Genomic DNA, 18460 nt, shown 5'->3' with positions numbered 1-18460 from the left:
GGATATGTCTTTGAGTACCTACTTTTAGTTTTTCCTCATGAGCCCTCTACAGAGGAGGAGGCAGCGGCCCCCTCCCTCCGGGTCTCTGCTATCCAGCCGAAAGACCCTGAGAACATGTGCTCCTGGCTTTTATACAGTATCCCAGCATGTACCGAGGCACTTGCCAAATCACCAGGGCTATATCATTTGTCAGGTTTCCTCCCACTGTCCAATATGCCTCCCTATTGGACCAGTGTGAAACATTCTGCAGACAGAACGAGTGGCACCTGGGCACAATGAGCAGACCTCACTAACAGATCCTGCTCTCTGGTAAGCAGAGAACAACATGGATTTACCTGCAGTCCTTCTGATAAGCAGGCAGGAACCAAAACTATACTATCTCTCTAGCACCTACCTAGGAGGGTGCTACAATAATAATAACAATAATAATATTATAATATTGATTTATAAGATCCTGCCACTGTGAAAATGATTATAAGAAGGACATAGGCTTTGCATGCAGAGTGCGGGACACTAAAAGCTGAGAAAATTGCTTTTACAGCTTTCTCCGGATTTTGGTATTCCTGGATTGGGCTCTGTAGTTTGGAAATTTTAAAGTGCTTTGGGAGGGAAGGAATCTCCAACCCAATGTCCAAGTCTTTCAGAAGACAAGCAGGGTGTATGTCCAGGTGTGTACAGCCCTTTTAAAGATAAGCTTGGGCAATGCTCAGGGCTCCTGGATGGAGACAGGTATGGGCTCAACTTAAGAAACAGTACCCCATACTGGAGGAGAGATCTCTTGTCCATATGGCTGAGAGAAAAAGTTGAGATGCCTTAGAGAGTCTGGGAGACTGAGAGGGCCAAGACAACTAGGCCAGTCCCGGGGACTAGGGGAATCTAAAAGTCTCAGAGACGTAAGAGAGCTTAGGGTTAAAATATTAATCAAGGATTCCGTGCTATGGTAATCAGAAAAGGGCTGCTGCATACCTCAGAAATCCCACAAAAGTGGGAAATCAGGAATAGATGTGAAAAGGCTGAGGTAAAAGTGGCACTGCCTACAATATGTGCAAAAACTATAAATATTTGTGTATAAATCCTTTCAAAAGTCAATCAAATAAAATGGTTACAACACAGATAGATCATGCTACCATGTGAGTGAACAAACTAATAATATCCCTGAAAAACAGTCCTGTGATCCACAGGAAATACAACCGATGTAAAAAAATATATAAAAATGTGCTGAGAAGAACAAAAAATATCCATTCATATATATATTTTTATATTTTGGATGCAACAGTAAAAATTGTGCAGTAAAAAGTGGAGTGTCAGGAGAACCCTATCAAGAGGCCAGGCAGTGGGCCTGTGCAGCAGGAGGCTGCAACTACAAGGCTAAGAGCAGAGAATCCAGGGAGCCACCCAGAGAGCAAGCAATTGAGCTGCTAGGTTGAAAATGACTTGCTAAGCTATTGCTAGACTGGCTTCACTTGTTGCACTTTGTTCACTGTTGCACAATTGCAGCAAGTCCACGTTGCATGACTCCATATCAACTTCATTTGCATACATTTTGCAAGTCTGCTGCAAGTTCTGGTTCAGTTATGTTGTGCAATAGTCATCCTATCGCAGGGGTCACTGTGACTTTCTGAGCTCTTGCTGTAGACTCACCACTGCAACTTTGCTCTTGCTAGAGGTTTGCCAAGCAAATTTGCTACAAATTGGAATAGTGGCAATTAGAACTTGTGCTTCAAGTGCTCTGCAAGTGTAAATCTTGCCAGTGAAAATGTGCAGCAAGTTAGCAAGACTTACAATTCAACACTGCCACAATTTTGTGGCAAGTTATCCTTGCTATCAGGGCAGGAGAATTGGGTGCAATACTCTTAGGGAGCAATCAAAAGCCAAAGGCCAAGAATTGGGGCCTAAGAAGCAGGCCTTCTGAAGAAAAAGCCAGGTGGCTCAGTATTATTTGGGCTGTCTCTTGGGGCTGAGATGGTGTGCTGTTGGTTTTTTACACCTGCAATCCATTTGGTGCTGGGAGTGATTTCCATTTGTGGGTGTTATCTTAGATTGCTATATAGCTAATTTGTAAGTATTATTCTAATAATGGACATCTATATATATATAAATATCACATCATCTCCACCCTTTCCGCTGTTTTGAGGGAATTTTTGAACATCATATATGAAGCTGTTCTTTGGATTTTACAATAGGCATCTGCTCCTGAAGAAATATGATTATTGTCACGAAATGCATTGAGCTAAATGATGTACCCATCATTATGTTTTGTGTAAAACTTGTATCATTATACAAATACTGTGTTAACTGTATGCTGATATATGGTAGTATTTACAAATCAGCTTGCTGTTTTAAAAATGTTCCTATGTAAAAGATTTTTATCTATTGCTCAGTAAATCTTTTTATGCAAATCTTGTACCTCATTTAAAGTCCCGTGAAAAATGTATAGCTCTCTGTATATTCAAATAGGGGATGGAGGCATTACATTATAAGGCTCCAGCACACATTATTTATTATATTATTTGGACTGTGTCTGTTTAGATGGTGAAGACCCCTACGTGGGAAGCCCTGATGTAAAAGCCCTAATGTAAGTGGGTTGGCAAGACCTAAAATGAAGTTTCTGACTCACGTGCGCTCACTGAAAATGCATCTACCACTGAACTAATGATCCTCCCAAGATCACATTTTACAGTATATATTATTTGGTATCACTGCAATTTCTTGTCCCACGATTCTGTGCTGTGTAACTTTTTTGTTTTCTGAGACACAGCAATTGGTCTTCAATTTGTGGGGTTCAAAATGCCCAATCTTTAATGAACAGTACAACTCTACTTGTCTATTGTTTTTTTTTTTTTTTTAAGTTTATTCCACCCACCTACCTAAGGGCTGCCTGTCTGGTCTTAAATTTACCTTCAGCTTCAAGTACAACACCAGATGGGAAACACTTGAGATGTGGGGGAGCAAATTTAAACAATTTTAAAGTACATTTGTAAAGTAAACCTAAAATTCCAAACAACTATTAAATATGTTAATGCAGTTATATGCTTACAGTATCTCACAAAAGTGAGTACACCCTCACATTTTTGTAAATATTTTATTATATCTTTTCCTGTGACAACACTGAAGAAATGACACTTTGCTACAATGTAAAGTAGTGAGTGTACAGCTTGTATAATAGTGTAAATTTGCTGTCCCCTCAAAAAAACTCAACACACAGCCATTAATGTCTAAACTGGTGGCAACAAAAGTAAGTACACCCCTAGGTTAAAATGTCCAAATTGGGCCCAAAGTGTCAATATTTTGTGTGACTACCATTATTTTCCAGCACTGCCTTAACCCTCTTGGGCATGGAGTTCACCTGAGCTTCACAGGTTGCCACTGGAGCCCTCTTCCACTCCTGCACAACAACTCACAACATCACGGAGCTGGTGGATGTTAGCGACCTTGTGCTCATCCACCTTCCATTTGAGGATGTCCCACAGATGCTCAATAGGGTTTAGGTCTTAAGACATGCTTGGCCAGTCCATCACCTTTACCTTCAGCTTCTTTAGCAAGGAAGTGGTCGTCTTGGAGGTGTGTTTGGGGGACATTTCATGTTGGAATACCGCCCTGCGGCCCAGTCTCTGAAGGGAGGGGATCATCCTCTACTTCAGTATGTCACTATACATGTTGGCATTCAAGGTTCCCTTAATGAACTGCAGTTCCCCAGTGCCGGCAGCAGGCATGCAGCCCCCAGACCATGACACTCCCACCACCATGCTTGACTGTAGGCAAGACAAACTTGTCTTTGTACCCCTCACCTGGTTGCCACCACACACGCTTGACACCATATGAACCAAATAAGTTCCAGTAATCCATGTCCTTAGTCTTCTTGTCTTCAGCAAACTGTTTGCGGGCTTTCTTGTGCATCATCTTTAGAAGAGGCTTCCTTATGGGGCGACAGCTATGCAGACTAATTTGATGCAGTGTGTGGCATATGGTCTGAGCACTGACAGGCTTCTGCAGCAATGCTGGAAGCACTCATACTTCTATTTCCCAAAGTCAACCTCTTGATATGACGCTGGACACGTGCACTCAACTTCTTGGTCGACCATGGTGAAGCCTGTTCTGAGTGGAACCTGTCCTGTTAAACCGCTGTATGGTCTTGGCCACCATACTGCAGCTTAGTTTTAGGGTCTTGACAATCTTCTTATAGCCAAGCCATCTTTATGTAGAGCAACAATTTTTTTTTCAGATCCTCAGAGAGTTCTTTGCCATGAGGTGCCATGTTAAACTTCCAGTGACCAGTATGAGAGAGTGAGAGGGATACCACATTTAACACACCTGCTCCCCATTCATACCTGAGACCTTGTAACCCTAACGAGTCACAAGGTAAAATAGCTAATTGGGCCCAATTTGGACATTTTTAATTAGGGGTATACTCACTTTTGTTGACAGCTGTTTAAACATTAATGGCTGTGGGTTGAGTTATTTTGAGAGAACAGTAAATTTACACTAAAGAAAGTACTCACAAAACCGGCCCCAATAAAAGTGAACAACCCCAAGCGCTTCAGGACAACCCAACTGCCAATCCCTAATGCTGCTACTTAAAATTATAAAATATAAAAAAGGGCAACAAAGCAATATGTAAAAACATATATGTGTGACCAGTAGCGCAAACAATGTTGATAAAGTCACACCACCACAGAAGTGAATAGTCCTTCTATTCAATAATTACACATGAGAGACCACATGAACGGCAATCTTCAAAAAAAAAGTCCATCATAACATCAGAATGTCCATCCATAATTAAGTGCATCCAAACATGTGAACTTGATGGGATGTAGATTAGATAAGTGGATATAGCGGGTCACCTCTTAACTTGCACCATCGTGCAAGCAAGGGGGAGTAGATCACACTCACCGACACTAATGGCTCAGCCACTCTCGTGGATAAGCAAACACGCTAAATGTCAGCAATTCCACCATGGATAAACCCAAATGCTTGTCAAGATGAAGGAGGATCGATGTACTCCGTAACATGGGGGAGAAACAAAGCACAAAGCCCCACTAGTGCAATACTGTATAAACACTTTTATTGCATTCACTTAAAAATAGCCACTCACATTTAAATATATTCACAAAAGCATGTACACCATCATGGAGGATATACTGCACCGTTCGGGGACATTTCCCAGGCTCCACGCTTTGGTCCGTGCTCTTTCCGGGTCTGCTATCGCTCCTAACAGTAGTGCGTTGACTGGTTGACACCGTCAGGTCACGCCCCGACTAGTTTCATCCTTCCGAAGGGACGCCCCTGTGATGAAGTCGGAAGGACGAAACTAGTCGGGGCATGACCTGACGGCGTCAACCAGTCAACGCGCTATATCCACTTATCTAATCTACATCCCATCAAGTTCACATGTTTGGATGCACTTATTTATGGATGGACATTCTGATGTTATGATGGACTTTTTTTCTGAAGATTGCCATTCATGTGGTCTCTCATGTGTAATTATTGAATAGAAGGACTATTCACTTCTGTGGTGGTGTGACTTTATCACCATTTTTTGCGCAACTGGTCACACATATATGTTTTTACATATTGCTTTGTTGCCCTTTTTTATATAGTAAATTTACACTATTATACAAGCTGTACACTCACTACTTTACATTGTAGCAAAGTGTCATTTTTTCAGTGTTGTTACATAAAAAGATATGATAAAATATTTACAAAAATGGGAGGGGTGTACTTACTTTTGTGAGATACTGTATTTTAAAAAACTTCAAATGTATTTTAAATCCATCGGGTATAAATATTGAATTTGACTTCCTATATCATATCTGCAGCATTTGCACAGGAAAGGGAGGGCAGTAGTTGGGTCCAAACGTGCTGACAAGAAACATTCCGATAAGAAAAGAGTGCAGAGAGATGACTCTCTTGCTGCTCCCTCCCTATCCAATTACAAACTAGGGGAAAGGAGATGACCTAGCTGCTCCCTCCCTATCCAATTACAAACTAGGGGAAAGGAGATGACCTAGCTGCTCCCTCCCTATCCAATTACAAACTAGGGGAAAGGAGATGACCTAGCTGCTTTGCAAACTGCGGCATAGAAAAGTTGCATCATTGTGCTGTCTGGTAAAACTGTGAAATTCTTGGGAGTTTGGACAAAAATCGAAATGCTTTGGCAGGTAAAAAGGCTCACATATAATGTATTTCAATGGTGTTATTATCTGCTTGCCTCAGGTTCAGCTTAAAAAAATGACAAGCACAGTTAGGTGGAAATAGATTGGCAGGAGACCCTGAAAGATAAAGTCCACCTCTACTTGAGATTTCCTGTTGTGAAAGAGTTGCTCCTGGCAATCATTGCTGAGTCTTTGAGTCTGGAGTGCTGAGCCTTTTATGTACCAATTTCTCATCTGCAATCAAACCAATTACAATCTAATGTGTAGCAGGAAATTCAATTAGTTAGTAATTATTTCCCAGTAAAAAAAAAAATCAGCTCTTAGGCAGTTAGAGCAATACATACAATAATACATAATGCTGCCCTTACCAATCATATTATTGGTGAGCAGCATGAGAAGTCATTTTCTGCTCATAACCATAATACTATACATATGGGTGGCATCACAGAAATTGACATGAATCTATACCCAGACAAAAAAAAAAAGTAAAAACAACTCCCTCTCTCAATAAAAAGTGGTACATGCTTTTTTTCTGCCTTTACTCTTTTATTTTGCTATGTGTTACAATATGCCTTTGTATCCATTGGGAGAGACTTCAGGAGCATGAAGAGATGAGAAATTTGCGGGGAGGTTCTTACTGGAGAGAAACTTGTCTGGTTATAGCATGTAAATTCCTTGTTCCAAGGGGGTTCAGGTGCTCAGAGTCCCACCGAAGGTGAATATAGGAGCACTGCGCTGAATAACATCACAAAAGCAGATCTCAGAGGTAGAAGGGAAGATAAGCTGCAGTTCAGCATTAGTGAGGGAAAGAATTTTATAACTCTTTTCCTGTTTAAGTATAAAGAAAGTGTTAATATAAAAGTCTTATTTCACTCTATAAGAAAGATATTTTAAGCACAGCCTTTTATTTTGGCCATTAAAAGAGGCCTTCCACAGAAAGCCACCCTACCTCACCTTCAGCAGTGTATATAAGTATTGAGGTGATATGTGACTGGGTGTTGGCTCCAAGGTTGTCACCTCATCCCTTTAAACCAGGACATATATTCATTATATAGGTTCTGAGTCTAACATAATGCACATAAGGCACTAAGTGAGTTTAATTACCACCTTAAGCAGCCACAGAACCTGTGTAATTAATGTGTGTCCTGTTTTAAAGAGATGAGGTGGCAACCCTAGTTGGCTCACATGAGTAGTTGTTCTAGTGAAATAGGTAGGAACTTTGTTAGTACTTGAGATTTCATGAAGTGTATACATTGAGTTAAAAGATGCCAGTTAGTTAGGTGTGAAATATGACCAACATGCAGGTCTCATTTTTACCACTTCATCTCCAGCAGGTTTTACCCCTTCATGATCAGGCTATTTTTTGCTATTTAGCACTGCGCTACTTTAACTGGTATTCGCGCAGTCATGCAACGGTGTACCTAAACAAATTTTGTATCTTTTTTTTCATACAAATATAGCTTTCTTTTGGTGGTATTTGATCACCACTGGGGTTTTTATTTTTCGAAATACTGAAAATGTAAATAAATACATTTAAAAAAATCAATTTTGACTAAAATGTACTCCGCTACGTGTCTTTGGTAAAAAAAAAAAAAAAAAGATCCTAATAGGTGTATATTGATTAGTTGGCATGAACGTTATAGTGTCTACAAATTGTAGTAAATATATTGTAATATTTTTTTTTAACTACTAATGGCGGTGATCAATGACTTATAATGGTAGATAAAAGAAAGAGGGTGTTTGAAGAGCCCTAGGGGCACTGTTGCCGGAGCAAGGGTGAATTACAGGACATTGGTATTCTGAGGAGGGATGTACTGTAAGTCACAACATTTCGAGTTAGAACAATAGTCCATTAGTCCTGGGGTGTACCCAAAGTAAAGGGTCCACGTGGCAGTCACTTTGTTGGCAGCCCGCTTTCAGAGTAAAAGATGACTCTGTGGAATGTAAACGAAGAGGGAGAGAGCAGCACTAATCGAATAGTCCGCACGGACACAGCCTCCTTCCCTGCCTCCCCTGGATGACGCCGTGACAGCTTTTCCTGCACCTCCTCTTCAGCCCTGGGACTCCGAAACCCATCGGAGTTGCCAGGTTTGATGACAGAGTGCACCGCAGCTGTACCTACAAATAGTGAAGGCGACCAGCGAGCAGTGACATCCAGAGGCTCTAATAGGCTTTAAAAAAGGGTGGGCTCGGGGCGCAGAGCACTGCGCCCTGTGCCCACCCAGTTGTGTGACAATAGCGAATGAATATTTGCTAGATGCTAGATTCGCTAGATGCTGGCTCTCAATCTTGTCTGTTACTGATAGCTTAAAATGGTTGTAAACACTTACATACAGTGCCCTAAAAAAGTAATCATACCTCCTGAAATTTTCCACATTTTGTCATGGTACAAACATGTCTTGGTAAGTTTGCAGTTGTGCCATACTTTTTCCATTTTGGGATGATAGATTGCACACTGCTCCGTGAGATGTTCAAAGCTTAGGATACTTTTTTTATAACCTAACCCTGCTTTTTAATCTTTCCACAACTTTATCCCTGACCTGTCTGGGGTGTTCCTTGACCTTCATGATGCTGTTTGTTCACTAAGGTTCTCGAACAAACCTGAGGGCTTCACAGAACAGCTGTATTTATACTGAGATTAAATTACACACAGGTGGACTCTATTTACTAATTAGGTGACTTCTGAAGACAAATGGTTCCACTAAATTTTAGTTAGGGGTCTCAGAGTAAAGGGGGCAGAATATAAATGCATGCCACACTTTTCAAATATTTATTTGTAAGTAAATTTGAAAACCATTTATCATTTTTCTTCCACTTCACACTTATGTGCCAATTTGTGTTGGTCTATCACATAAAATCTCATAAAATACATTTGTACTTGGAGTCTCTTAGAAATAGTCCAGGAAGGTATGAGAGGGAGAGGGGATTAGTGACCCGGGGTGTGCCGTGGTCAAAAGGACAGTATGCCCAAAAGGGGGCATACTCAAGGAGTAATAGGCAATCAGAAAAAAGAAGAGTTAAAGGGATAGGTGGGTAGGGTAACGTGAAAGGTACCGTCGATGAGATGAGAGGGCTGAGTGCAGGGATATATGGAGTGAGACTCCTCCTCCAAATTCAGGCTGACCTGTGGTCAGCCTTCCTATTTGTACTTGGAGTCTGTAATGTTCCGGTACCTTTGGTACCCTAAATTACACTTTCCACAAGTGTATGCGCCCCACCATTTACTTTTGGAAAGGTGCGCATACACCTTTAAGACTGGAGCTGTCATCACCCAGCGCCTGACTAGATGGCTATTTAAAGCGCCGGTTCTCACTCACATGTGTTCGTTCAAACACCCTTACCTGGATGCTAACCTTGCTTGAAGCTTCCATGCTTGCAAGCTTACCTCGCTGACGGAACCTCGCTGCGCTGATCCCTGTATCCCGCTACTGGATCATCCGCCTCTCCTGAACCACCCTTCGGCTGTATCACTAATAGTGCTAAGTACCCCGCAGGGGAATTCTCTATAAACTTATACTAAGCTTACACTATCTAGCTCTGCATAGTAAAGACTGTTTATCACATCTGCATAACTAGATTGCTAGCTCTTGAGACTACTGCTACTTTTCTGCACTGGGTTGATCTCTTTTGTATGTCCACCTGCTATTCTGTTATCTGCTACCATACAACATTGCTAAACCTTCCTGCATCCATCTGCTACTGTCTCACCTTCAAGTGTCTATCACCTACCACCTCCACTCAACCTATCCCTCAACCTTCATCATTGTGTTACCACATACATAAAGTCACTCTAGGAACCAGCTTGCTAATTGTGTGTATTTACTGGCTGAAATAAGACCTTCCACACATGATGAGTCATTGAGGTTGGGAATGGTATCTCAGCATATCTCTTACATGACTACTGACGTGGAACTATTTCTGCAGCTGAAAATCCACACCATATAAGAAACGCAGGAGCGTTACAGATTGAACGAACCCAAAAAATGGATTCAGCAGAAATAACCACTCAGGTGACACAATTAAAACAGCAAGTATCTGCGTTAATACACGCACTTGCTGAATTAAAAGAAGACAATCAGGCTCTGTCGCAGCAGGTAATTAGACTGACACAACTTACCTCTGCTCAGTCCCCTGAACCCAAGATAAATCCCCCTTTGGTATTTACAGGCGATCGCAAAAAATTTCGCGAATTTAAAAACGCATGTGAGTTACTTTTTTTGCTAAAACCTCGTACCTACCTTACTGATCACATTAAGGTTTGTACTATTATTTCTTACCTATCAAACGATCCTCGAGCCTGGGCAGATTCTCTTTTTGAGAAAAACGACCAGCTTCTCAACTCCTATGCCTTGTTCCTGGCTGAGCTCACTAGCCTATATGATGACCCCAATAGGCAGAGTACTGCTGATCTTCAGTTAAGATCCTTGAAACAAGGAAGGAGGCCTGTAGAAGACTTTGTCGCAGAGTTCAAGAGATGGACCCTTGATTCAGAATGGAATGATGCATCTCTGAAAACCCAATTTAGGCTTGGCCTATCAGAAGCCGTTAAGGACGAGCTCGCCCGAGCGGATCTGCCAAAAACCCTGGATGCACTAATACAACTCTGTATTACCATAGATAGAAGACTACGAGAAAGAAAGGCTGAAAAGATGGGAATGCCATTATCCGTTCCCTCTCGGAGTCTGGCCGTTGACCCCGTTCCTATGGAGATAGGAACCATACGCCCACCGCTATCAACTATGGAAAAAGCCAAAAGACGAAATGAAAATCTCTGCTTGTACTGTGCATCCCCGGATCACAAGATAAACGTCTGTCCCCTAGTCAACAAAAAGAAGGGTGAGTGTTCACATGTCTCCCTAGGAGGATTGACAACTTCATTCACTAACCCCTACATTTCTGTTTTTTTGACATTACAGTGGGACCAGAACAGGATTACTACTAAGGCCATGATTGACACAGGATCTTGTGGAAATTATATGGATATATGTTTTGCTGCTTTAAATAAAATTCCTATTATTTCTAAACTCAAACCTGTCTCAGTAAGTCTTATTACCGGTGTTCCGTTATCCTCTGGTCCGATCACCGATCAGACACAAGCACTTCTAGTCACTATTAACGAGTCTCATAGGGAGACTTCTACCTTCGATTTAATACCTTCACCCCACTTTCCCATTGTGTTGGGACTTCCCTGGTTACACACACACCAACCAACCATAGATTGGAAGAAACGGTCCTTGACCTTCCCTTCTTGTTATTGCGAGGAAACGTGTAACCTCCCGTTTTCCGGGAAGATTCTGTCTGTGGTGACAGATGAGATTGCACCACTATGTTATCAGGATCTTTCTGAGGTTTTTCTTGAGAAAAATGCTCAAGCATTACCTCCTCATCGAGACTATGATTGTAGCATTGATCTACTCCCAAATAGCAAATTGCCGTTCGGTCATGTTTATCCTCTTTCACAGGATGAACTTGCCCATCTCAAAACCTATTTGGATGAGAACTTGGAAAAAGGTTTTATTAGACCTTCCACTTCTTCTACAGCAGCAGGACTCTTTTTTGTTCGCAATAAAGATTCAAGTCTCAGACCTATCATCGACTACAGGAAATTGAATGCCATCACAATAAAAGATCGCTATCCTCTACCGCTTATCCCTGAGCTCATTGAGCAGGTGCGTGGAGCTACCTATTTTTCAAAATTAGACCTGAAAGGAGCATACAATCTCATTCGAATCCGTGATGGACACGAGTGGAAGACTGCATTCAGAACTAGATACGGATTGTTCGAATATCTTGTGATGCCATTCGGCCTATGCAATGCCCCTGCAGTTTTCCAACGATTTATAAACGATATTTTTAAAGACTTACTAGATGTCTGTGTTGTGGTATATCTGGACGATATACTTATATATTCACGGACCCTGTCGGAACACATAAGACATGTAAGACTTGTATTATCGAGATTGCTTGCACATAATCTTTATGTGAAGCTGAAGAAATGCTTGTTCCATAAAGATGAGGTACTCTTTCTAGGCTACATCATATCCAAAACAGGAATCGAGATGGACATGAGTAAAATATCCTGCATTCAGGATTGGCCTACACCAACTACACGCAAGGCGCTACAGCGATTCCTGGGATTTTCAAATTTCTACAGGAAGTTCATAAAAAACTTTTCTGCTATTGTGAGACCCCTCACACAGCTCACTAGCATAAAAATACCATTTAAATGGTCAGAAGAAGCAAATAAGGCTTTCCACTTGTTAAAGACAAGGTTTACTTCCGCTCCCATATTACGCCATCCAGACCCATCCCTCCAATACATTCTGGAGGTAGATGCGTCAAACATGGCAGTAGGAGCAATACTCTCCCAACGACCTACCCACACTTCACCACTTCATCCAGTCGCTTTTTTTTCTAAATCCCTGAGCAGTCCCGAGATAAATTACCCCGTGGGTGAGAAGGAACTGCTTGCTATAAAATTGGCTCTGGAGAATTGGCGACATTTACTCGAAGGCACCCAATTACCAATAATTATATACACGGACCATAAAAACCTCCAATATCTTCAGACTAGCAAAACTCTCTCGCATCGACAGGTACGATGGTCACTATTCTTTCTAAGGTTTAACTTCCTAGTGACCTACACACCTGCAGATAAGAACAAAAAGGCGGATGCACTATCACGACTAACTGAAGAAAACTACTTTGAAATCCCTTCCGTTCCTATAATACCTCACAAACGCATTATTGGTGTTGTCCGTTCCTTAAAGGAAGAGGTTCTGCATGGTATAAGTTTGGATTCACCCCCACCACAACTAAATACTGATGCAGAAGGCTTCCTCTACTACAACGACAAACTTTACATACCACCTACCCTACGCACCAAGATCTTGGAATTATCGCATGATGTGCCTATGGCAGGACATATGGGTATGACAAAGACTTTCAATTTGATTTCTCGACAATTCTGGTGGCCTGACATGAAAACATCTATACAAAAATTCGTCTCTTCATGCAATGTCTGTGCCAGGTCCAAAATTGACACTACGAGACCATCCGGTCTACTATGCAGTCTACCAATACCCCAAACTCCATGGGAGGTTTTGTCATTGGACTTCATCGTAGAATTGCCTCCTTCCAAAGGATTTAATACCATCTTGGTGTCAGTGGACCATCTGACAAAGATGGCACATTTCATTGCTATTCGCAGACTACCTTCGTCCAAACAAACGGCAGAACTCCTGATGAAACATGTCTTCAGATTACATGGTATCCCAAAAACTCTTCTGTCTGACCGTGGATCCCAATTTATTTCTAAATTCTGGCAAGAACTATGTCACATACTACGGATTGAGCGGAAGCTCACTTCTCCTTACCATCCGCAGACCAACGGACAGACTGAAAGAGTCAACCAATGCATCGAGCAGTATTTACGTTGTTACACTTCTTACCAACAGGATGATTGGTTGGATCTTCTCCCCCTGGCAGAATTTGCCTACAACAACGCAACTCACAGTACAACCAAGCAGAGTCTGTTCTACTTGAACTATGGGTTCCATCCCTCTATTCTCCCTCCACGCATCCTTCCTTCAAATAACCCAGTAGCCTCAGACTATCTTACCCAAATAAAGGATTCTCTGGGTTTACTAAATACTACCATTGCACACGCTCACAGTCAACAAAAGAAGTACTATGATCTTCGTAGAAGACCTTCTCCACAGTATACTATCGGGGACCTCGTTTGGCTCTCAACAAAAAACTTGAGACTGAAGATCCCTAGCAAAAAGCTTGGACCTCTGTTCTTGGGACCTTTCCCAATCAAGAAACTTATTGGAAAAGCTGCAGTGCAGCTTACATTGCCAATGGACCTAAAAATCCATCCCATTTTCCATGTGTCGCTATTTAAAACCCCATGTTCCGGACCAAGGAATAAGGCCTAATATTCCACCTCCCCCTCCTGTACAAGTTGAAGGTGGAGAAGAATACGAGATAAAAGAGATTCTGGATTCTCGTATCTACAGAAGAAGACTTCAGTACTTGGTTAGATGGAAGAACTATGGGCCCCAAGACGACACCTGGCTAAACACCTCTGACATACATGCCCCTAGATTAATCCGCAATTTTCATGCGAGATACCCAGACAATCCAGCTCCAGAGGCTTCATTGTAATGTTCCGGTACCTTTGGTACCCTAAATTACACTTTCCACAAGTGTATGCGCCCCACCATTTACTTTTGGAAAGGTGCGCATACACCTTTAAGACTGGAGCTGTCATCGCCCAGCGCCTGACTAGATGGCTATTTAAAGCGCCGGTTCTCACTCACATGTGTTCGCTCAAACACCCTTACCTGGATGCTAACCTTGCTTGAAGCTTCCATGCTTGCAAGCTTACCTCGCTGACGGAACCTCGCTGCGCTGATCCCTGTATCCCGCTACTGGATCATCCGCCTCTCCTGAACCACCCTTCGGCTGTATCACTAATAGTGCTAAGTACCCCGCAGGGGAATTCTCTATAAACGTATACTAAGCTTACACTATCTAGCTCTGCATAGTAAAGACTGTTTATCACATCTGCATAACTAGATTGCTAGCTCTTGAGACTACTGCTACTTTTCTGCACTGGGTTGATCTCTTTTGTATGTCCACCTGCTATTCTGTTATCTGCTACCATACAACATTGCTAAACCTTCCTGCATCCATCTGCTACTGTCTCACCTTCAAGTGTCTATCACCTACCACCTCCACTCAACCTATCCCTCAACCTTCATCATTGTGTTACCACATACATAAAGTCACTCTAGGAACCAGCTTGCTAATTGTGTGTATTTACTGGCTGAAATAAGACCTTCCACACATGATGAGTCATTGAGGTTGGGAATGGTATCTCAGCATATCTCTTACATGACTACTGACGTGGAACTATTTCTGCAGCTGAAAATCCACACCATATAAGAAACGCAGGAGCGTTATAGAGTCTCTTAGAAATAGACCAGGAAGGTAAGAGAGGGAGAGGGGAATAGTGACCTGGGGTGTGCCGTGGTCATGTGGACAGTATGCCTAAAAGGGGGCAAAAGTAAAGACTGTGGGATGAAAGAAAAAGGGGCTTATTGAACAGTTTGCATAACAGACTAGTCAGCCAAGTGTGAAAATGCATCAAACATCTCAATGTGTGGATCCGGGAGTAGCAGGATAAATTCTTAAAGCGGAAATTCCACCCATTTTTTGTATTTATTAAAAGTCAGTAGCCACAAAAAGTGTAGCTGCTGACTTTTAATAAACACACACTCACCTGTCCCGCAGTCCAGCGATGTAGCTGGGGACATATCTTAGTTCTCTCCCTCTTCTCCCTGCGCTGCACGTCCTGAGTGGACAGGCAATCTTCTGGGACCTCTGATGGGTCCCAGAAGATTGCAGGGAGGGAGGTGGAGAGAAGAACTTCCACTCAAGCCGCCTAGGTGACCTGAGCGGAAGCCAAATGTGGCATGTCAGGCAGTCAGGAGGCCTTAAAGCGGAAGTTCCATTTTTGGCTGGAACTCCGTTTTAATGATGTGAACGGGAACTCCTTGGCAAGAGGCTGCAGAAGCAGCTCCTATTCTAAAGGAATGGCCAGAGTATAACTTAGGGTCTAATCCTATGTTCACTAGGAGGATGCGGCAATGCATTGTGTTGTAGTAAGCGGTGTACTTGGGAATGGTAGGAGCGAGCTATCCTTGGGTTTGTCTGCCAACTGCGCCATAAGTTGGTCTAGGACTGCTACCGGGCACCAAGCAGTATGAGTCTTAAAAAATTTAATATCAGTGCTGGCTCCAGTCTGCTGTGTCTTGCAGATGTCTAGATTCAACCACAAATGGTTGGGGTATCTGATTAACTGTTTAATCAGGAGAATACAGCACTTAGTACTTGTACGTGTAAATTTGCCTGGTCTTCAGAACCCATAGAAGGTCAGATATATGGCTGCCTTGAGGACCAAGCTAGGTGATTGCCATCCCTGGTGGCCATAGTGGGCATCCCTGGGGTCATAGGTGGGCATCCCTGGGGTCATGGGTGGGCATCCCTGGTTGTTCAAGTTGCACCCCCCCCCCCCGAGGGTCTGCACTGGTAATCAATGATCTGATTACCAGTGCCGAACCCCCCCCGTCAGGGGAGCCGCCGATCGGCGCTCCTTTACTCGTGCCTGTCAGGCACGAACTAAGGAGAGCCGATCAATGGCTTGTGACTGGATGGGCTGGTCCCATGGTCACATGGCTGGTCACATGGTAAAGAGCCAACATCAGTAGGCTCTTTACCGAGATCGGAGATGCAGGGAGTCAGACTGACACCTCGCATCACCGATCGCCGCTCTGCGCGCCCCCGGGGAGCTGTATTATCCTGCCGCCGTCATATGACGTCCGGTCAGGATAATACAACCACAATCCATCAATTTGCTATAGGGCGGGCAAGATGTGGTTAAGCTGGGAGTGGCAGCAGGCTACCAAAGCCAGCAGGTATTTAATGACGTAGTAATTTAGACTGAGACTGGAACGACTAGAAAGTATTCCAAGCCGTATTGTACGCCTTTCTTGTGTTGACTGATAGTGACTTGTCGATCAATGCAACCGCACAGGCCCAGTGAGTATCTAATCCAGTGTTAACAGTGAGTAGTGCGGGGCCGGAGTGGCGATGGAGTCTGTGCCTGGAACCTGCTGGAAAAACAGTGGATAATGAAATTGTGATAAAGCATCCGTGGCTGTATTATCTACACCATTGATGAATTTGCAGTAAAAATGGAATTTGTATTGGAGGGACAGCCAAATGCACCTGCATACAAAGGACATGATAAGTAATGAACTGGACCTAACTTTGGTAATGATTTTGGAGCCTGACTGTCTGGGGAGAAAAATACCGTGTTACCTGTCCATTGACCCCACACCTGTGCTTCGGAAACTATAGGGTAAATTTCAGAAACTGATGACGTTTTTGCAAACCTGGGAATTGCCAGACTTTCGTCTGGCCACAGTCCTGCTAACCAGTGAGTGCCAAAAATTGCTACATAAGCTTTGGTAGCTGCAGCATCGGTAATATATATGAGCTTGAAAAATAAGAAATTGAAAAACAAGAAATTACAAACTGAAATGGCACAGTACGAAAGCACTATGAATTATTTATTAAATTTGCAATACTTTGTAGAGAATTCCTTTATATTTGGCTTTAAGTCAATGGTCTTCAGGATGTAAATTTCTATACACATAAGTGAAAGCCAGTCCAAACGCTGCTGCCTCATTGTGCTGCGAAGCTCATTTTTTTTTTTTACACAGCCCCCCTTTACAGTGCCTTGCGAAAGTATTCGGCCCCCTTGAACTTTTCAACCTTTTGCCACATTTCAGGCTTCAAACATAAAGATATAAAACTGTAATTTTTTGTGACGAATCAACAACAAGTGGGACACAATCATGAAGTGGAACGAAATTTATTGGATATTTCAAACTTTGTTAACAAATAAAAAACTGAAAAATTGGGCGTGCAAAATTATTCAGCCCCTTTACTTTCAGTGCAGCAAACTCTCTCCAGAAGTTCAGTGAGGATCTCTGAATGATCCAATGTTGACCTAAATGACTAATGATGATAAATAGAATCCACCTGTGTGTAATCAAGTCTCAGTATAAACGCACCTACACTGTGATAGTCTCAGAGGTCTGTTTAAAGAGCAGAGAGCATCATGAAGAACAAGGAACACACCAGGCAGGTCCGAGATACTGTTGTGGAGAAGTTTAAAGCTGGATTTGGATACAAAAAGATTTCCCAAGCTTTAAACATGCCAAGGAGCACTGTGCAAGTGATAATATTGAAATGGAAGGAGTATCAGACCACTGCAAATCTACAAAGATCTGGCCGTCCCTCTAAACTTTCAGCTCATACAAGAAGAAGACTGATCAGAGATGCAGCCAAGAGGCCCATGATCACTCTGGATGAACTGCAGAGATCTACAGCTGAGGTGGGAGACTCTGTCCATAGGACAACAATCAGTCGTATACTGCACAAATCTGGCCTTTATGGAAGAGTGGCAAGAAGAAAGCCATTTCTTAAAGATATCCATAAAAAGTGTCATTTAAAGTTTGCCACAAGCCACCTGGGAGACACACCAAACATGTGGAAGAAGGTGCTCTGGTCAGATGAAACCAAAATCAAACTTTTTGGCAACAATGCAAAACGTTATGTTTGACGTAAAAGCAACACAGCTCATCACCCTGAACACACCATCCCCACTGTCAAACATGGTGGTGGCAGCATCATGGTTTGGGCCTGCTTTTCTTCAGCAGGGACAGGGAAGA

This window comes from Pelophylax lessonae (assembly GCF_965119305.1).
Source record: "Pelophylax lessonae genome assembly, chromosome: 1".
Taxonomy (NCBI): domain Eukaryota; kingdom Metazoa; phylum Chordata; class Amphibia; order Anura; family Ranidae; genus Pelophylax; species Pelophylax lessonae.
The sequence above is the reverse complement of the archived record's forward strand: the minus strand, read 5'-3'. Positions refer to the sequence as shown.